Below are 23,467 nucleotides of genomic sequence, written 5' to 3' on the forward strand. Positions count from 1 at the left end.
GTCTATGTGTCAGCCCTGTGATGACCTGGCGACTTGTCCAGGGTGTACCCCGCCTTTCGCCCGTAGTCAGCTGGGATAGGCTCCAGCTTGCCTGAGACCCTGTAGAACAGGATAAAGTGGCTAGAGATGATGAGATGAGATGATTTCAATCTTTTATTCTGATTTCAATATCTAGTGGAAGTTGGTCATGGTGTGTGACCAGTTCATGACTGGTCTCAACAAGAGGTCCTTCATTGTACTGTGAGCTTCATAACCAGCTGCTCACTTGCACCCCATAATTTATAAACCTCCATGCAACTTTTATTTGGGGTCCCAGATCAGGATTATCAACCAGTTGCACTAAGAACCTTATAGTATGCCTCCCAGAGCCAGAGTGGGTAATCAGGAGATTTGGGAGGATTCCCGATGGGCTGGCTCATGCCAGTCTCCAATTTGGGCAGGTTGGATGGAAAAAGTAATTTTGACACTTATCTAATCTTCTTCTTGCATTCATTCTCCATTCATCTGACAGCGCAGCCCCTATAGCGCAGTAGATTAGATGGGTTCTACGATCTGATGAATTCTCCCCTCCCAAATGTTTAAGTTGGTTGGGCCCACAAGTCGTCTTTTTTGGAGCGGTAAAATTAAATATAACAACAGAATAGAGCGAAGCATCAGTCAGTGGTGATGGAGGGCAGGAAGAGGCCAGGTGGAGCCAAAAAGGTCAGGACAAAAAGAAGAAAGGCGTTGGAAGAAGATGCTGCCAAATGTGCGAAATTAACAGACCTGTTTTCCAGAGGACAGACCTCAGTTGCAGCCGGTAAAGAGAGATATGGAAATAATTTTGTAGCCTACTGTCAGTGTAAGGCTATTGTGCAACGTTTGCAATGTCAATTTAGCCTAGTTTATTTTGTAGAGCCCAATACACACCATTAATCACAAATATCCAGTTTCAAGCTGACAATAATAAACATAATTTAGAGGTATAATTTAGTGTGTACTTCACCTCACTGTGTGTTCACTGTGTGCATTTCACTAATTCATGATTGGAATAAATGCAGAGACCAAATTTCCCATTAAATAGCATCTCATTAATAGAATGTTTTTGTAGCGTCGGAGCAGCAAACCCCTTCTGACACTACTGATGATCCCGAGGAGGCCATGACTACTGAAGGGACAGGTAGAGGATGGTCTAACAGTTATTTATTTAAACTAAGATAGTTATTTGTAATGTAAAAGATAACATAGAGATATATGATAAATATATGTTAAATTGTTCAGACATTCAGAAAGATGTCAGCATGATAGCCTAATTTATTTTAACAAATGGAGACAGCCTAAATCACTATCAATTTTGCACAATCACAATATAGGCTAAATTGTGGGGGAAAAAAAAAACTTCATGCATGTTACTGTACGTTATTCAGCAAAATAGGCTAACCCTTAATGACATGTTTCTGTAGCCTCAGAGCAGCAGATAAGCCAGTCTGATCTAGTTGGTTCACCAACAGGACATGGAGAGGCCAGGACTACAGAGGCAACAGGTAGAGAGAATAAAAATCAACTAAAAAATATATTTTATGTAAGAAAATGCACACAGAACAGATGTGATGGATAGATTCTAAATGATACCCAGTACCCAGATATTCAGAATGCTGAAAATGCTTTAAAATCAGCCCAATTGAAATAGGTAAACATTGTTTAATCAATAATTATCTCTGTCCATGATCACAGTGTATATGCTCTATATGCTATATAATACAGGTGAGTCAGATGCTGAGAGGGAAGAGTCCAAAAGAGACAGTGAGACAGCAGCAGTGTAGCAGGAGGTCCCACAGATTCAGGCAGCTGCTAGTGTAGATGAGCCTCTTGAAGGCCTTCATGTTAATGTACACAGAGAAGGAAATTCTCATGTCTATAGACAATGACACCGTTATTAATAAAGTTGCAGAAACCAGTGCACTGCTTAGGAGGCTTTTGATGCTGTAGGTAGCCTAATAAATATGCATGTAGTCAAGCTACTTAAGAGTTTAGTGTAAATCTAAACAATAACAATAGAGCAATGGGGAAAAAATGCAATTTTAATTTCAAATTATTGCTCCTGTACAAAGGTAAATACGTTTTCATCTTTATCACATTTTTTACCTTTTAAGTATTTCATCTCATCATCTCTAGCTGCTTTATCCTGTTCCACAGGGTCGCAGGCAAGCTGGAGCCTATCCCAGCTGACTACAGGCGAAAGGCGGGGTACACCCTGGACAAGTCGCCAGGTCATCACAGGGCTGACATATAGACAACCATTCACACTCACATTCACACCTACGGTCAATTTAGGCCAAGTTTACATTAGACCATATCTGTCTCATTTTCTTCGCGGATGCACTGTCCGTTTACATTAAACCGCCTGGAAACGCCAGGAAACGGGAATCCGCCAGGGTCCACGTATCAATCCAGTTCGTGTCAGCTCCGGTGCTGTGTAAACATTGAGATATGCAGATACACTGTGCTGAGCTCTAGCTGGCGTCGTCATTGGACAACGTCACTGTGACATCCACCTTCCTGATTCGCTGGCGTTGGTCATGTGACGCGACTGCTGAAAAACGGCTTGAACTTCCGCCTTGTATCATCTTTCATTAAAGAGTATAAAAGTATGAAAATACTGATGCAAATACTGCCCATTGTGTAGTTATGATTGTCTTTAGGCTTGCCATCCTTCCACTTGCAAGTGGTAAGTGATATGCGCTGGGATCACACACACAGCGGCTCAGTCCCGAATCACAGCTTGTGCACTTCACTCGCGTGCTCTGTGAGCTGCGCAAGGCCGGAGTGCGCACCCTCCAGAGGGCACTCGCTGTTCAGGGCGGAGTGATTTGGAGCGCAGGATGCCTGCGGAGCCGAGCGTATCCGTGTATTGGTGTTGCTGTGTGCACGCAAATCGTGTATTGGTGTTGCTGTGTGCACACTAATCATTTTAAAAACGTTAATCTGATGATCCGCTGATACGGTCTAATGTAAACATGGGCTAAGAGCCAGGCCTTCTCGTCCAACATCAGTGTGTGACCTCACAAATGCGCTTCTGTAAGAATGGTCAAAAATTCCCATAAACACACTCCTAGAGTCACCAGTTAACCTAACCTGCATGTCTTTGGGGGAAACCGGAGCACCCGGAGGAAACCCACGTGGACAACGTGCAAACTCCACACAGAAAGGCCCTTGCCGGCCATGGGGCTCGAACCTGGACCTTCTTGCTGTGAGGCGACAGCGCTAACCACTACACCACCATGCCGCCCCTTTTAAATATTTATCTGATTTAAATTTGAATTAGGGTGGCACGGTGGTGTAGTGGTTAGCGCTGTCGCCTCACAGCAAGAAGGTCCTGGGTTCGAGCCCCGGGGCCGGCGAGGGCCTTTCTGTGTGGAGTTTGCATGTTCTCCCCGTGTCCGCGTGGGTTTCCTCCGGGTGCTCCGGTTTCCCCCACAGTCCAAAGACATGCAGGTTAGGTTAACTGGTGACTCTAAATTGACCGTAGGTGTGAATGTGAGTGTGAATGGTTGTCTGTGTCTATGTGTCAGCCCTGTGATGACCTGGCGACTTGTCCAGGGTGTACCCCGCCTTTCGCCCGTAGTCAGCTGGGATAGGCTCCAGCTTGCCTGCGACCCTGTAGAAGGATAAAGCGGCTAGAGATAATGAGATGAGATGAAATTTGAATTAAACATATTGTTTAAGTGAAGTGCTTTCTGTTAACTAACCAACGTATGCCTGAACTATAATCAATAAAAAGGCATTGTAAGAGCTAGCTGCTGTTTCATTTATTCAAAGTCCTCCTCCATGGAAAAAGTGGGCCGGGTGTGGGCATGAAACTCCCGGGCTGAAAAAGGGGCCCACTCCGGCCCTAATGCCTCCTATTCATATATGTCTGTGCATCTGTGAATTCTACATTGTATTTGTGTTTAGATGCATCTGTATGTTATGTTCACTACTTACTGTACATTTTAATACGCAATGGGCTGATTCCAGCTTTCATTTAGGATTACATTGTAAAAAATACATTATATCGACAAAGTATACAAATACTATTGTAAATGCATGTGGCATCTATTTGTAATTGCAATAAATGGGATTGTTGTTTGCCCTTGACGATTATATTATACAAGCTTTGACTTTTTTTTTATTTCATCGCAGCTGTGTGTACTTCAACTACCTGCACTGATTCACGGAGTAGCAGGCATCCAGAGTACACTGAAGCCCAGAAACCTACAGGGGAACATCAATCTAAAAGCCTCTGGCCTTTCCAGCATGCCAGTATGTCCTTCCCCGACCTAGTTTCTTCAGAAGTAAGAGATGAAAGATAAACATAGGAATTGTCCACTGTGTGAAATGGCATGAAGATGACTACAGGAGTGAATAAATACAAAGTTAAATAAATATCAGAGTTAATTGAGTTTGTTTTCTCCTTCACTGGCTCAGTTCCCCCTATTGTATTCAGGCTTACAAATGGCAATTTAATTAAAGTGAAGATTAACCGCTTGTATTAATTACACAAGCACAAGCTCAATGAAGGTGGCATTCATGTGTGAACTGTTACACACACACACACACACACACACAATATATATATATATCAGCGTAAATGAGTACACCCCCTCTGAAAAGTAACATTTTAAACAATATCTCAATGAACACAAACAATTTCCAAAATGTTGAAAACACAAAGTTTAATATACTATCTGTTTAACTTATCATGTGAAAGTCAGGTTAATAATATAAACTTAGATTACACATTTTTCAGTTTTACTCAAATTAGGGTGGTGCAAAAATGAGTACACCCCACAACAAAAACTACTACATCTAGTACTTTGTATGGCCTCCATGATTTTTAATGACAGAACCAAGTCTTCTAGGCATGGAATGAACAAGTTGGCGACATTTTGCAACATCAATCTTTTTCCATTCTTCAACAATGACCTCTTTTAGTGACTGGATGCTGGATGGAGAGTGATGCTCAACTTGTCTCTTCAGAATTCCCCATAGGTGTTTGATTGGGTTCAGATCAGGAGACGTACTTGGCCACTGAATCACTTTCACCCTGTTCTTCTTCAGAAATCCAACAGTGGCCTTAGATCTGTGTTTAGTCATGTTGGAAAAGTGCACAACGACCAAGGGCACGGAGTGATGGTAGCATCTTCTCTTTCAGTATGGAGCAACACATCTGTGAATTCATGATGCCATCAATGAAATGCAGCTCCCCGACACCAGCAGCACTCATGCAGCCCCACATAAGGACACTACCACCACCATGTTTCACTGGAGGCACCATGCATTTTTCTTTGTATTCCTCACCTTTGTGATGCCATACAGTTTTGAAGCCATCAGTTCCAAAAACATTTATCTTGGTCTCATCACTCCAGAGTATAGAGTCCCAGTAGTCTTCATCTTTGTCAGCATGGGCCCTGGCAAACTCTAGGTGGGCTTTTTTGTGCCTGGGCTTTAGGAGAGGCTTCTTTCATGGACGGCATCCATGCATGCCATTCCTCTGCAGTGTACGCCGTATTGTGTCACGGGAAATAGTCACCCCAGTTTGGCTTTCTACTTCTTTAGATAACTGCAGTGAACTTGCATGCCGATTTTCTTCAACCCTTCTCATCAGAAGACGCTCCTGTCGAGGTGTTAACTTCCGTGGACGACCTGGACGTCTCTGTGAGATGGTTGCAGTTCCATCTTTCTTACATTTTTGTACCACTTTTGCTACAGTATTCTGACTGATAAGTAAAGCTTTGCTGATCTTCTTGTAGCCTTCACCTTTGTGGTGTAAAGAAATTATTTTCTTTGGGGAATTCTGGAGAGACAAGTTGAGCATCACTCTCCATCCAGCATCCAGTCACGAAAAGAGGTCATTGTTGAAGAATGGAAAAAGACTGATGTTGCAAAATGTCGCCAACTTGTTCATTCCATGCCTAGAAGTCTTGGTGCAGTCATTAAAAATCATGGAGGCCATACAAAGTACTAGATGTAGTAGTTTTTGTTGTGGGGTGTACTCAATTTTGCACCACCCTAATTTGAGTAAAACTGAAAAATGTGTAATCTAAGTTTATATTATTAACCTGACTTTCACATTATAAGTTAAACAGATGTTATATTAAACTTTGTCTTTTCAACATTTTGGAAATTGTTTGTGTTCATTGAGATATTGTTTAAAATGTTACTTTTCAAAGGGGGTGTACTTATTTATGCTGAGCACTGTATATATACACACACACTACCGTTCAAACGTTTGGGGTCACCCAGACAATTTTGTGTTTTCCATGAAAAGTCACACTTTTATTTACCACCATAAGTTGTAAAATGAATAGAAAATATAGTCAAGACATTTTTCTGGCCATTTTGAGCATTTAATCGACCCCACAAATGTGATGCTCCAGAAACTCAATCTGCTCAAAGGAAGGTCAGTTTTATAGCTTCTCTAAAGAGCTCAACTGTTTTCAGCTGTGCTAACATGATTGTACAAGGGTTTTCTAATCATCCATTAGCCTTCTGAGGCAATGAGCAAACACATTGTACCATTAGAACACTGGAGTGATAGTTGCTGGAAATGGGCCTCTATACACCTATGGAGATATTGCACCAAAAACCAGACATTTGCAGCTAGAATAGTCATTTACCACATTAGCAATGTATAGAGTGGATTTCTGATTAGTTTAAAGTGATCGTCATTGAAAAGAACAGTGCTTTTCTTTCAAAAATAAGGACATTTCAAAGTGACCCGAAACTTTTGAACGGTAGTGTGTGTATGTATATATATATATGTGTGTGTGTGTGTGTGTGTGTGTGTGTGTATTATATATATATATATATATATATATATATATATATATATATATATATGTATGTGTGTGTGTGTGTATATATGTATATGTATATAGTGTGTGTGTATTATATATATATATATATATATATATATATATATATATATATATATATATATATAAATTTTTCCCTACATTTCCCCAGAGATGACTGATATGAAGGAGGCAGGTTTTGCCATAGAAATGAAAACCTGCAAAGCCCACACACCTAATTAATGGAAATGAAAGTCTGTTACTTTGATCCTGAATCAACCAGTCAAGTAACAGAATGCAATAACAGTTGTCAGCTGTATAACTTTAAATACATGACATTACTTTCATGTCACACTGGCATCCTAATTGCTTTGAAATCACTTTTATGCATCCGCCATTGCTCAATGCTTTCCTGCCAAAGCTATCAAGAAAATTGTCTTATAAATCAGGGATGGATTTCCTCAAAGCATTCTAAAGTTAAAATAATCCTCACAGAGAGAGCATTCGAACTAATGCATTATTTATTTATTGTGAAATGTTTAAGGTGAATAGAAACCAATAACCTGAAGTATTAAATAATTAAATTACTTATTCTATGCCTGAAGTGTGTGCATTTCTGTATTCTCCAGTTCACGATAAAATCTAGTTCACAGCTCCAGGATCTCCAGGTTGATCCCTGTGTTCTCTTTGCCAAGTTTACGCCCGGTTCCCTGTACCTGTGCTGGTCTACCCTAAATTGCCCCTCGATGTGAATGAGTATCTGTGTGTGTATGTGTGGTGCCCTGTGCTGGACTAGCATCCCATCCAGGGTGTATTCCAACCTCACACCCAATATTCCCAGCATAATCCCTCTACCCTGACCAGGATAAAATGCTTACTGAAGATGAATAAAGAATATATATATATATATATATATATATATATATATATATATATATATATATATATATATATATATATATGAGTGATTCCACGCTTATGGGTACTGAAATGGGGATATGAACTTATTTTTAAAAATTCACCTAAAACCATTTCTTTTTTTACCATCAGGTCACAAAACATGTAATCTTTAATGAATGATATGTTAAAAGATAACTTTAATTTTCTGAGATGTAATAAAAACATATTTATATGCAAAGTCAGAACGTAACAGAAGTGTTGTGGACATATAAATTCTCAATTTTAACAATGTAGAATTACTTTTTGAAACATAGGAAGGTGATGTTTTAGCAAATATAATTAATAAACATGTGTAGTAGAATAAACATACACATTCTTTCAATAAGATTAACATGGTATATAGCTAGATTGTGGGCGGCACGGTGGTGTAGTGGTTAGCGCTGTCGCCTCACAGCAAGAAGGTCCTGGGTTCGAGCCCTGGGGCCGGCGAGGGCCTTTCTGTGCGGAGTTTGCATGTTCTCCCCGTGTCCGCGTGGGTTTCCTTCAGGTGCTCCGGTTTCCCCCAAAGACATGCAGGTTAGGTTAACTGGTGACTCTAAATTGACTGTAGGTGTGAATGTGAGTGTGAATGGTTGTCTGTGTCTATGTGTCAGCCCTGTGATGACCTGGCGACTTGTCCAGGGTGTACCCCGCCTTTCGCCCTTAGTCAGCTGGGATAGGCTCCAGCTTGCCTGCGACCCTGTAGAAGGATAAAGCGGTTACAGATGATGAGATGAGATGTTTTGTGACCTGATGGTAAAAAAAGAAATGGTTTTAGGTGAATTTTTAAAAATAAGTTCATGTCCCCATTTCAGTACCCATAAGCGTGGAATCACTCATATATATGTGTGTGTATATATATATATATATATATATATATATACACACACACACACATATATATATATATATATATATATATATAATTTTTTTTCCCCCTGAGAAAATCACTTTAATAAATTTTCACCTGCTACTGCTAAAAAAAAAAAGTCCAAGACCATACTGAGCTGTGGTTTGTCTAATCACTGATCTAAATTGCAAGGTTGAGAAAAATATTAGTAAATCATCAGGAATGCACTTCAAAGACAATATAAATATCTGAGTTCAAAAGACTTCAGAGAAATGCTAAAAAGGGATCGAAATAATGAAAGAGAGAAAAAAATGTGTGTGTATTTGTGTGTGTGTGTGTGTGTGTGTGTGTAGAAGAAGGTGTGGGTGTAGACAGGCATTGCAACATTCCCCCTGTGGCTTCTGAGACTTGTTGCGTGTTTGAACGATGGCTCCTGGACACACTCTCATTCAGCCTGCACAGTGATCATCTTCAAAGTGTGTCATAGGTGAAGGTTGTGTAATTAGCTCTATATGAGGAGACAGGACTAGCCCACGTTTACTCCTACTTTCTTTCTCTCCTCATATTAATTGATACAATAGGGAATAGAAACACAATTAAAAAGTAAAAACGATCAGCATCATCCAACTGCACATTCTTTTTCAGTAACACTTTTTAATGGTAGATTATATAAATCAACTGTTTTAAGACTTGCATAAAGTATGAATAAACAATAATCATGACATAACTTAGACAACCTTTATTGTCATTCAGTATGCAACAAGTGTACACAGAACGAAATTTCGTTGCAATTTGGCTCAGCACAGAATTAAATATGAAGTGTATTAAATTAAATTATGCAGCAGCAAAAATATTATAAAGTGCAATTGTATAAAGTGACCTGTGAAATTAGGAAATGTTCAAGTTATAAATAGAAGTTTAGAGTTTGGATTTGGAGTTCAGCTGTCTGGTGACCTGGGGTAAAAAGCTGTTACAGAACCTGGTGGTCCTGCACCGAATGCTGTGGAACTTCTTTCCAGAGGCCAGAGGGGAGAACAGTCCATAGTGAGGGTGTGAGGGGTCACTGATGATGTTTCTGGCTCGAGACATGCAGTGCCTTGGTGCAATGTCCTGAATGGAGGGAAGAGAAGTCCCAAAGATTTTCTCTGCTGTCCTCACCACTCTGCTCACATTATTCCAGTCAGAGGCACTGCAACCTCCAGACCACATAGAGATGCGGCTGGTTAGAACGCTCTCTATGGTGCTTCTGTAGAATGTAGTGAGGATCGGTGGGGGCAGGTGGGCTCTCCTCATCCTACGCAGGAAATGCAGGCGCTGCTGTGCCTTCTTGACCAGTGACGCAGTGTTCACAGACCAGGTGAAGTTGTCTGTGATGTGCACCCCCAGGAACTTGATGCTATTGATCACCTCCACAGCCATGTTGTTGATAAAAATTGGACCATGGCTGGGTTGGTTTTTCCTGAAGTCAACAATGATCAATAATGTAAGCAATGATGGATATTATTACAGATACATATATTATTAAGAAGTTTAACATTAATTGATTGCTATCAAAATCAATATCAAAATTCAGAGACTTTTTAGAGATGGAGAAAAGTAATTGGACTTCGGTAGAAAGTTACAGATTTTTTTTTTTATTGATACGAATTGTTGTCATCTGTGTTGAAATCAATTCCAAACTCCATTTCCCAGAGCATAACCGCAGACTACAAACATGGCCACCACGGACTACAGTCCCTACTGAAACACTCCACTCTCACATTCACGGTCAACCGACTTCTAATTGTGTACACTTGTTCCACATCAAGAAAATATTTAATTGTTGATATGGTGAAGTGTAATGTGACAGCTTCATAGAGGGAGTCTTCAGTATCAGTGTTCTGTAACAGTTACTATCCATCCATCCATTATCTGTAGCTGCTTATCCTGTACAGGGTCGCAGGCAAGCTGGAGCCTATGCCAGCTGACTATGGGCGAGAGGCGGGATACACCCTGGACAAGTCACCCAGTCATCCCAGGGCTGAGACAAACAACCATTCACACCTACAGTCAATTTAGAGCCACCAATTAGCCTAACCAGCATGTCTTTGGGGGAAACCAGAGCACCTGGAGGAAACCCACACAGACAGAACATGCAAGCTCCACACAGAAAGGCCCTCATCAGCCACTGGGCTCAAACCCAGAACCTTCTTGCTGTGAGGCAACAGTGCTAACCACTACACCATCATGCCACCTGTAGCAGTTACTAAGTTTTCCAAAATGAGAAGCCAGAAGAAGACTTGGCATGAAAAAAAAACCTGTAGGTTTTTTTTGTTTAAAGAATGTTTCTAACTTTCATAACATCAATGATAAACAGGAATATGTTCTGCAAACATTAACTGTCATGTATTAACTGTAATGTAACAATGAACTTTGGGGAAAGCCATGACCTAATGGTTAGCGAAACAGCTTTAGGACTAAACGGTTGCTGGTTTGATTCCCTGGACCAGCAGGACTAGCTGAAGTGCCCTTGAGCAAGGCACCTAACCCCCAACTGCTCTGGCAAGTGTGGTGGCGTACCTTGTGTATGATTAGCCAAAGAAAAGCTGATGATATGATTATCAGTTTGGGCAGGTAATCTGGCCATAATAAATAAGTAAATAAATAAAAGTAATTACAAATGCATAAAAAAGTGTGATGCAACATTCTTTAATAGAAAAAAAAGAGAATGCTTCATGAGAGACACTTCTCACCACATTTTTGTTGATTATTTTCCTATAACAGCACACCTTTCAACCTTATTTTGCAAAATATACTTCTGATGTTAATAGCTTTAAAAAAAATAGTTTAATAGTTTTAACAGAACTCATTAGAAAGTGAAAGCATTATCCCCTAGCAAGTGACATTTAAGATATTAAACAAAAATAAAAATATATTCAATAAGGCAGTTTGCCACAAACTGTTGACTAAAACCATTAGATGACGACAAAATATTGTGTGTATCATAAACATACCTATATTTAACAATTATTCACCAATCGCAAGGTGAATATCAGTGAATAATAACCGAGATGAAGTTGAGATTATTATTCATGGAGATTCACTGAGCCTGAGGCAGATAACTGTTTTAGTATAAATGCACCAGTAATTATTTAAAAAAATAATAAATTGTATTCAACAAAACAAAAACAGAAACATTTATTTCCATCTTCAAAAGCAGCATGCAAATATAATGCACGCAGACTTGCAGCATGCACACAGGGTTGTTTCACTTATCTATGCCAAGTCACAAAATACTTTATTTTGAAGTAGATAAAATAAATCACAACTCCATCTTACCCTTGAATACTTTTAGACCAAACTTCAGAGCATCTTTAGTTCTTTTAGGAACAGCATTTTCTTTCATAATTTGAAATTCTTTCTCACTCACGGTGATGAAGCGATCGGCAGCCATTTTGTCGAGTCGCTTGAGATGATTATCAAGAAATAATCTGAATCTCTCAACCAATCAGCATGCACAATTTTCTATAATCACCTCCGTATTTATACTAAAATACATTAATGACTAATTCCATCATGCAAGTGGATTTCTTTTATTTGTCACAAATGATTAGTTTTTGGTACAGATTATCTTAACAGGTTCATGTTTCTTCCTTTCCCACAGTGTATATGTATACATAAATAATAATATAATATTTCATTTATTAATACAATTTTTCTTAATTGTTATTGTGATTTAATGTAACCATAAATGTTGTAATGCTTATTATAAGCTGACTTCAAATAGCCCTTAAGTAACACTTCATAAGTCCATAATTATTATTATCCATTATATTGTGCTCTTTTTGTCCCCGATAAAAATCTAATTGCATATTATTAGCAAATAAAACTGCCCATAATTGAGCTTATTTGGAAATATTTCTCCATGTACAGTCTTTAATTATGTCCCTTAATAACCATAATATTTACAACAAACATCAATTCACAAGGGGTGGCACGATGGTGTAGTGGTTAGCGCTGTCACCTCACAGCAAGAAGGTTCTGGGTTCGAGCCCAGTGGCTGAAGAGGGCCTTTCTGTGTGGAGTTTGCATGTTCTCCCCGTGTCTGGGTGGGTTTCCTCCACAGCCCAAAGGCATGCGGGTTAGGCTAATTTGTAGCTCTAAATTGACCATAGGTGTGAATATGAGTGTGAGTGGTTGTTTGTCTCTATGTGTCAGCCCTGTGATGATCCGGTGACTTGCCCAGGGTGTACCCTGCCTCTTGCCCATAGTCAGCTGGGATAGGGTCAACCCCGATTCCAAAAAAGTTGGGACAAATTGTAAATAAAAATGGAATGCAATAATTTACAAATCTCAAAAACTGATATTGTATTCACAATAGAACATAGACAACATGTCAAAAGTGAGACATTTTGAAATTCCATGCCAAATATTGGCTCATTTGAAATTTCATGACAGCAACACATCTCAAAAAAGTTGGGACAGGGGCAATAAGAGGCTGGAAAAGTTAAAGGTACAAAAAAGGAACAGCTGGAGGACCAAATTGCAACTCATTAGGTCAATTGGCAATAGGTCATTAACATGACTGGGTATAAAAAGAGCATCTTGGAGTGGCAGAGGCTCTCAGAAGTAAAGATGGGAAGAGGATCACCAATCCCCCTAATTCTGCGCCGACAAATAGTGGCGCAATATCAGAAAGGAGTTTGACAGTGTAAAATTGTAAAGAGTTTTAACATATCATCATCTACAGTGCATAATATCTGTGGCAGCGGGGGCATGGTCAAGCGCCGGTCTGTGACAGGAGGGTGGAGTCAGGGAAGGTAAGCGGCAGAATCACTACACCTGACGGCAATTAACCTGTGTTTGTGTGTCTTCCCAGTGACTGCACCCTATTTAAGGAGGGAGACCGAGTGCAGAGGGGGCATCCTTGAACGAGACGCTGGAGAGTGTGGCTCTGTGTGTTTAAAATATATATCGTTAGACTGAAAAGTGTGACAATAAAGCTGCTGTTTACACCTGATCTCTGTCCTGCCATCCTCTGTGCTCCACCCACACGTGTTGAACGGTTACAGTGGTGCCGAAACCCGGGATCCAGAGTGGAGCACCAACCGATCAGCCCCATGGAGTCCTCCCCATTCGCCGACCTGGTCCACGCCCTCGCCATGGCCCAGCAAAGCCAGCACCAGGCACTCGTCACCCTCCGGAAGGAACAAGAGCGGTGCTTCGAAGCCCTGGTGCTGGCCCAGCAGGAAGACTACGAGGCATTCCGGCACCTCCTTGCGTCGGCGGGGTCCACCAGTGCTCCAGCCGCGGGCCCGTCTCCCCTCACCGTCACCAAGATGGGTCCGCAGGACGTCCCTGAGGCGTTCATCACGCTATTTGAACAGGTCGCAGAAGCCTCGGGGTGGCCGATGGAGCAGCGCGCGGCATGCCTCCTCCCCCTCCTAACGGGAGAGGCACAGCTGGCCACGCTACAGCTCCCCGCCGACTGCCGGCTGGCCTACGCGGACCTCCGCCAGGCCATCCTCCAGCGCGTGGGGCGCACTCCAGAGCAACAGCCGTGCTCTGTGCTTGGAGGAAGTCGGCCGGCCGTTCGCGTTCGGCCAGCAGCTCCGGGACGCCTGCTGGTGGTGGCTGAGGGCCAACGACCGCGACGCTGAGGGGATCATCGACCAGGTGGTGCTGGAACAGTTCATCGCTCGCTTACCCGCAGGAACCATGGAGTGGGTCCAGTGCCACCGCCCGGCGTCGCTGGATCAGGCAGTCGAGCTGGCGGAGGATCATTTGGCGGCTGTTCTGGCGGCAGGACAGCAGACGGCGTCTTCTCTTCTCTCCTCTTCTCTCTCTCTCTCTCTCTCTCTCCCCCTCCTTCTGTGTCCCGTCCTTGCCCCATTCCCCCACCGCGAAGACGGGAGCCGGCACCACCCAAGCCAGCCTGCCGCACCTGTGGTGCCCTCCCGTTTCTCCCTTCTGTGTCTGTCTACCCCCCCAGGTGAGTGAGCCCCAGAACACCGTTGCAGAGGGAAAGCCCGGGCCGGTTTGCTGGCGCTGCGGGGAGCCGAGCCACCTTCAACAACAGTGCATGGCAATGGAAGTGGGCGCAGTGGTTCAGATCCCCGGTGTGCCAGAGGCTGCCCTCGATCGGGCCAGAGCGTATCGCATACCGGTGAGTATCCAAGGGGCTACATATCAGGCATTGGTGGATTCGAGTTGTAATCAGACCTTAATTCGCCAAAGCCTGGTGCAAAACGAGGCATTGGGGAGAGCACAGGGGGTGAAGGTGTTGTGTGTGCACGGGGATGTTCACAGCTATCCTTTGGTGTCGGTCCACATTTTCTTCAGAGGGGAAAAATTTGCCATTTGACAGGGGGAGGTCCCGGTGTTGCTTTGGTGGGAGCAGCTGTCACAGAGCCATCTACGTCATCTCCACATCAGAGTGAGGAGCTGCCGGCTCCTCCTCTCTCTATTGGGGAATCCCTCGTGGATTTCCCATTAGAACAATCACAAGACGAGACTCTGCGACATGCGTTTGACCAAGTGAGAGTAATCGATGGTCAAACGCTCCAGCCGAACGCCACCCCGTCCTTCCCCTACTTCGTAATTATGAAGGATAGGTTATACCAAGTGACGCAGGACACTCAAACTAAAGAGCGAGTCATGCAGCTTTTGATTTCAAAGAGCCGCCGGGAATTGGTATTCCAGGCGGCTCACTTTAATCCCATGGCTGGACACTTAGGGCAGGATAAGACACTAGCCCGAATAATGGCCCGATTCTATTGGCCAGGGATTCGCGGCGATATTCGTAGGTGGTGTACGGCATGCCGCGAATGCCAGTTAGTAAATCCAGCGGCCATTCCAAAAGTGCCTTTGCGCCCTCTTCCATTGATCAAGACCCCGTTTGAGAGAATTGGGATGGATCTCGTCGGGCCATTAGATCGGTCAGCACGAGGGTACCGCTTTATATTAGTTCTGGTGGACTATGCAACGCGATACTCGGAAGCAGTGCCTCTGCGCAATATCTCAGCACGCAGTATTGCAGAGGCACTCTTCCGCGTTATCTCCCGAGTCGGAATCCCGAAAGATTTTCTGACTGATCAAGGCACTACATTCATGTCACGGACACTGCACGAACTGTATGGGTTATTGGGGAATAAGCCAATCCGCACCAGTGTGTATCACCCACAAATGGACGGTTTAGTTGAACGGTTCAATCGCACCCTCAAAAATATCATTAAAAAATTCCTAAGTGAGGACGCACGTGATTGGGATAAGTGGCTCGAGCCCTTGTTGTTCTCAGTGCGAGAGGTTCCCCAAGCCTCCACGGGGTTCTCCCCATTCGAGTTATTATATGGGTGTAAGCCGCGCGGCATCCTAGACGTGCTGCAGGAAAATTGGGAGGAGGGACCTTCACAAAGCAAGAACGAAATTCAATACGTTATGGACCTGCGTGCAAAACTCCACACGCTCACCCACCTAACTCAGGAGAATTTGCGGCAGGCCCAGGAACGGCAAGCCCGCCTGTACAACAAGGGTACACGCCTTAGGGAGTTCACTCAGGGAGATAAAGTACTCGTACTGTTGCCCACCTCGAGCTCCAAATTAATCGCCAAGTGGCAAGGGCCCTTTGAGGTCACACGGCGAGTCGGGGACATCGACTATGAGGTGAGGCGAACGGACAGGGGTGGGGCACTACAAATTTACCACCTCAACCTGCTCAAACTCTGGAATGAAGAGGTCCCCGTGGCGTTGGTGTCGGTGGTTCCGGAGAAGGCGGAGCTGGGACCGGAGGTTCAAAAGAGGGCATTGGCATCATGCACCTCTCCGGTCCCCTGTGGAGACCACCTCTCCCCGACCCAACTCACGGAGGTCGCCCAGTTGCAGACCGAGTTTTCGGATGTGTTCTCGCCCCTGCCCGGTCGCACCAACCTCATAGAGCACCACATAGAGATGCCCCCGGGGGTAGTAGTGCGTAGCTGCCCTTACAGGTTACCCGAACACAAAAAAAAGGTGGTTCGGGAAGAACTTGAGACCATGCTCGAAATGGGCATCGTAGAGGAGTCCCACAGTGACTGGAGCAGCCCGGTGGTCTTGGTACCCAAGGCCGATGGGTCGGTCCGGTTCTGTGTGGACTACAGAAAAGTCAACGCGGTGTCTAAATTCGATGCGTACCCGATGCCTCGTATTGATGAGTTGCTCGATTGACTTGGCACTGCTCGCTTTTATTTGATGTTGGATTTAACGAAGGGATATTGGCAGATCCCCTTGACTCCACTATCCCGAGAGAAAACAGCCTTTTCCACACCGTTTGGTTTACACCAATTCGTCACCCTTCCATTTGGGTTGTTTGGGGCGCCCGCTACGTTTCAGCGGCTGATGGACAGAGTCCTCCGCCCTCACACCACTTATGCGGCCGCCTATTTGGATGATATTATCATCTATATTAATGACTTGCAGAGGCACCTTGAACATCTGAGGGCCATCCTTAGGTCGCTGAGACGAGCGGGGCTCACAGCCAACCTGAAGAAGTGTGCGACTGGGCGGGTGGAAGTACGGTATCTTGGCTTCCACTTGGGCAACGGGCAGGTGTGTCCCCAAATTAATAAGACGGCAGCGATTGCGGCCTGCCCGAGGCCCAAGACCAAAAAGGGGGTGAGACAGTTCCTGGGGCTGGCTGGCTATTACCGTAGGTTTATACCTAATTATTTGGACGTCACCAGCCCACTGACTGACCTCACTAAAAAGGGGGCACCAGATCCGGTCCAGTGGATGGAGCAATGCCAGCGGGCTTTTTCTGAAGTGAAGGCTGCACTGTGTGGGGGGCCACTTTTACACTCCCCTGACTTTTCTCTCCCCTTTGTGTTGCAGACCGATGCGTTGGACAGAGGGCTGGGGGCGGTTTTGTCCCAGGAGGTGGAGGGGGAGGACTGCCCCGTCCTGTACATTAGCAGGAAGCTGTCAGTGTGTGAGGGGCGCTACAGCACGATCGAGAAAGAGTGTCTGGCGATCAAGTGGACGGTCCTGGCCCTCCGTTACTACCTGCTGGGGCGCCCTTTCACCCTCTGTTCGGACCACACGCCCCTCCAGTGGCTCCACTGCATGAAAGATGCCAACGTGCGGATCACCCGTTGGTATCTGGCACTCCAACCCTTCAATTTCAAGGTGGTCCACAGGCCAGGGGCGCAGATGGTCGTGGCGGACTTCCTCTCCCGTCAAGGGGGGGGGGAGTCGGCTGCAGGCCGGACAGCCGCCCGGCCTGAGTCGGGCGGTGGGGGTATGTGGCAGCAGGGGCGTGGTCAAGTGCCAGTCTGTGACAGGAGGGTGGAGTCAGGGAAGGTAAGTGGCAGAATCACTACACCTGACGGCAATTAACCTGTGTTTGTGTGTCTTCCCAGTGACCGCGCCCTATTTAAGGAGGGAGAGCGAGAGCAGAGGGGGCATCCCTGAACGAGACGCTGGAGAGTGTGGCTCTGTGTGTTTAAAATATATATCGTTAGACTGAAAAGTGTGACAATAAAGCCGCTGTTTACACCTGATCTCTGTCCTGCCGTCCTCTGTGCTCCACCCACACGTGTTGAACGGTTACAATATCATCAAAAGATCAGAGAATCTGGAAGAATCTCTGTGCGTAAGGGTCAAGGCCAGAAAACCATACTGGGTGCCCGTGATCTTCAGGCCCTTAGACGGCACTGCATCACATACAGGCATGCTTCTGTATTGGAAATCACAAAATGGGCTCAGGAATATTTCCAGAGAACATTATCTGTGAACACAATTCACTGTGGCATCCGCCATTGCCAGCTAAAACTCTATAGTTCAAAGAAGAAGCCATATCTAAACATGATCCAGAAGCGCAGACGTCTTCTCTGGGCCAAGGCTCATTTAAAATGGACTGTGGCAAAGTGGAAAACTGTTCTGTGATCAGACGAATCAACATTTGAACTTCTTTATGGAAATCAGGGATGCCATGTCATTCGGACTAAAGAGGAGAAGGACGACGCAAGTTGTTATCAGCGCTCAGTTCAGAAGCCTGCATCTCTGATGGTATGGGGTTGCATTAGTGCATGTGGCATGGGCAGCTTACACATCTGGAAAGACACCATCAATGCTGAAAGGTATATCCAGGTTCTAGAGCAACATATGCTCCCATCCAGATGACGCCTCTTTCAGGGAAGACCTTGCATTTTCCAACATGACAATGCCAAACCACGTACTGCATCAATTACAGCATCATGGCTGCGTAGAAGAAGGGTCCGGGTACTGAACTGGCCAGCCTGCAGTCCAGATTTTTCACCTATAGAAAACATTTGGCACATCATAAAACGGAAGATACGACAAAAAAGACCTAAGACAATTGAGCAACTAGAATCCTACATTAGACAAGAATGGGTTAACATTCCTATCCCTAAACTTGAGCAACTTGTCTCCTCAGTCCCCAGACATTTACAGACTGTTGTAAAGAGAAAAGGGGATGTCTCACAGTGGTAAACATGGCCTTGTCCCAACTTTTTTGAGATGTGTTGTTGTCATGAAATTTAAAATCACCTAATTTTTCTCTTTAAATGATACATTTCCTCAGTTTAAACATTTGATATGTCATCTATGTTCTATTCTGAATAAAATATGGAATTTTGAAACTTCCACATCATTGCATTCTGTTTTTATTTACAATTTGTACTTTGTCCCAACTTTTTTTGGAATCGGGGTTGTACAGGATAAGCGGTGATGGATGGATGGATCAATTAACAAACACTTTATCAATGAATACACATCATTACATAATTGTAGTTAAATAAAATAATTGCACATTTGTTGAAAAAACTAAACATTACTAGTCCCAGTGAAAAAGCATTGTGTCACTGACAATCATATTATCATCATGACTTGTTCCTGTCTTCTGATTATAAAACTTCCCCTGTATGGAACAACAATCCATTACAGGGCTTTAAGTTACTTGTTAATGAAAATACAATTGGTGTTTTCAGTATTTCAAAATAATGTTTATGGACAATAATAAACTGCGAATCAGTTAAGTTTGCATCAGTCCTGCATAATTGCAGAGAAAATAATAAAGACATGAAAATAATAAAGGCATATGTTGATTTGCATCACAATAAATTGAAAAGAGACAATCATTTAGTGGGGACAATCATTTACAGAATCATATATATCCATGGATCCAATGCTATCTTTGCTTTTTATACTATTATTTTGCTATTGGGCTAATAGTGTAAATCTACAAATCTGTGAATGTGTTCAGTTGCAGGCTAAAACTAATGGGAAATTTGAGATTAGAGCTGTCAAGCATGTCTAGACCAACCCTCAAGCTACTCATTTGTTGATTGGTTGAAATCCTGTCAGTCATCAAACTGATGAAGTGACCTGAAAAATCTATTTAAAGGTACCCAAATTCATTCTGTCCCCATGGATACACTGTTCAATATATTAAAATCCCTTCATAATGTAAAATCAGCAGACCTGTGACTTCATGTAGACCAAGCCTGACATGAATTCGATCAACCATCTCAGAGGAGTATAGCTGAGATGAGTGAAAAAGCCACTCTTTCTGTTGCCAAATGGTGGCGCTATACCAGGGTGTCACTCTGGGCATGTGGATATCATCACAACGACCATAACCAATAATCTGTGACGTTTGAGCTGTATCAAGCAATGCATGGAGAATTTATGAGGTACTTCCTGTTTGTCTGAAGAGACATTAATTCATTGTGTTGTCATTTCAACGAACTTGCAAGATATCAAAAATCCCTTCACAATTTAACATCAGCAAAATCTTGACATCATGGACTGCATACCAAATCTGACATGAATCCAATGAACCACCTAGGAGGAGTATTTCAAATTGTAACATGTCAAAATGTGCAAATTCCAAAATAATTCAATTTTTGTTGTGGGTGTGGTTAATGCAATGTATATAACACATGTGTTCATCTTTGGGAGACCCACATATATGGTATATCAAATTTGGTGCATGTACATGAAATTATATGCCTGGCACAAGACTCAATTACAAATGGTTGTGCTTTTGAGTGACTGGGCCATACCCAGGGCTAAAACTCTGTCCTTGAGTAACTGTCACAAGCACTGATGTATGTGCCAAATGTCCATGGGAACCACTTCAGAAATAGTCAAGTCTTGAAGATTGATTGATTGATTGATTGATTGATTGATTAATAATCCTTGTAGATCTAGTAGGGTCCTTTTACCAACAGTGCTTGGACCCTAAATACAATGACCCTGATTTACAAACCAACCACAGGACAGAAAACTGGGCATGTGGTAATTTCCATACAAAACTCAGCATTTATCACTGTGGATGTAAGCAGAGACTGTGATCAAGTCTCACCTCATGTACCCAACTTTTGAGTCAGCACAAAATGTGGTGCAGTACAGAAAATCTAGCTGAGTGGAGAATTGTTAGGCCATATATTCTGACTGGCATCTAGACATATGCAGCCACATATTCATCACTTCAAGTATATGGCAAAATATATTGTGTAAAGGCCTACACTGACTATGTGCCATATATCCCTGGCTAAATAGGTATTTCCAAATTGTTTGCAATTAAAAGAGTTAACAGGTTTTTTTAGCCTAAGATTAATTTTGAGATAGGCTATTCATTAGGCTAGGCTACTGGTGACTGAATTACAAGCAATTAAAATTAAGCAATTAAAAACAATGGCTAGGCTAACCAATTTGGAGTGTGATAGGTTAGATACTTATTGAGTCACTTATTTAAACAAGAGTTTTGCCAGTCACCAAATCTTGCCAATGGCACATCTGGCTCTGTTAGAAGACCTCTACATGTCCATAAAATATGAGAGGGTTTTTGGGAGTGAACAGATTTTTTTTTAAAATGTAGAGTGATGAGTCATCTCATCTCATTATCTCTAGCCGCTTTATCCTTCTACAGGGTCGCAGGCAAGCTGGAGCCTATCCCAGCTGACTACGGGCGAAAGGCGGGGTACACCCTGGACAAGTCGCCAGGTCATCACAGGGCTGACACATAGACACAGACAACCATTCACACTCACACCTACGGTCAATTTAGAGTCACCAGTTAACCTAACCTGCATGTCTTTGGACTGTGGGGGAAACCGGAGCACCCGGAGGAAACCCACGCGGACAACATGCAAACTCCGCACAGAAAGGCCCTCGCCGGCCACGGGGCTCGAACCCGGACCTCCTTGCTGTGAGGTGACAGCGCTAACCACTACACCACCGTGCCACCTGATGAGTAGTTATTAAGTCAATTTTTTTTTATATGAGGAGTAGTTATTAGAGTAGGAATTAGGAAAGTATTAGGCATCCAGGGTGGTGGTGTGGCATCAGGGGGGCGAAGAACACACAATCTCTCTCACAACTCACAAGTTGCCTGGCTCAGTGGGTCTTCAGGCCAGTTTGTCTAGCCAAAGGATGAACACCACCACTGGTGTCTGGCTCTGATTGATCTGAAACATCATTAAAATTAGGAAAGAAAGAACTTCCACAACTGTGTCATTTTTGGTGGCCAAATTTTTGAGATCAGACCATTTTTCCTTCACCTACATGTAAAGATTTGTGATATAAGCTATTAGACTACTACTATATACAGGAAAGATGCTATATATGTCATGGAAGTATAAATTAAATAGTCAAACATTAGCTGGCGTTGCTGTTGATCTCAGCAGTGATTTATTTCCATGTTGCATTTTTCTAATGTCCTATGATGCTACTTTTCAGGCTGCCAAATACACTGCCTGGCCAGAAAAAAAAAAAAGTCACCATTTGGATTTAAATAAGCATACATACTGTAAGAACCTTTGATTGGATATTTACTGTGGTGATTAATGTGTTTCAGCTGCAACAATTCTTTTAACCCTAACTGATGCAGTGAGTACCTTCTCATTTCTTAAACATGTTGGAAGATATATCCCATGCTCATGGAAAATTTCGGAAGGGTCAAATTATTGGCCTGCATCAAGCAAAGAAAACAATTAAGGGGATTGCTGAAATTACTGGAATTCGGTTAAGAATTTTCCAGTGCATTATTGAAACCTGGAAGGATAGTGGTGAACCATCAACTTCATGGAACAAATGTGTTTGAAAAAGATCCTGACTGACCATGATCAGAGATCACTTAAATGCTTGGTGAAGTCAAATCTTTAAAAAAAATCAACAGTAGAACTCATGACTATGTTTAATAATAAAATTAAGAACATTTCCACACTCACAATGTGATGAGAACTCACAGGATTGGTACATAACAGCTGCGTGGCCATAAGAAAACGACTTGTTTGTGAGACTAATCAAGAGAAAAGGTTTCAATTTGCTAGGGAGTATAAAGATTGGACTCTGGAGCAATGGAAAAAGATCATGTGATTTGATAAGTCCAGAATTACCCTATGTCTGAGTGATGGGTGTGCCAGGGTAAGAAGGGAAGCACATGAAACGATGCATCCATCATGCATAGTGGCCACTGTACAACCCTCTGGAGGCAGTGTTATGATCTGGGACTGCTTCAGTTGGTCAGGTCAAAGCTCAGCAACATTATTGGTCAATAAAATGAAGTCAGCTGACACCCTGAATGTACTGTATGACCAGGTTGTCACATCAGTGGATGTTCTCATCCCTGATGGCATGGTATCAAATTAGGGCTCAGATTTTGAAAGAGTGCATGAGCATGGAGCATGAGGAATCATTTTCACACATGAATTTGCCACCACAGAGTCCCAACCGTAACTCCATTGAGAATCTTTGGGATGTGCTGGAGAAAACTTTTACACAGTGGTTCGACTCTCCCATCCTCAACACAAGTTCTCAGTTAAAAATCAATACAACTCTGGATGGAAACAGATGTTGTGACATTGTATAAGTTTATTGAAACAAT

Source organism: Neoarius graeffei, chromosome 5 (assembly GCF_027579695.1).
Source record: "Neoarius graeffei isolate fNeoGra1 chromosome 5, fNeoGra1.pri, whole genome shotgun sequence".
Classification (NCBI taxonomy): domain Eukaryota; kingdom Metazoa; phylum Chordata; class Actinopteri; order Siluriformes; family Ariidae; genus Neoarius; species Neoarius graeffei.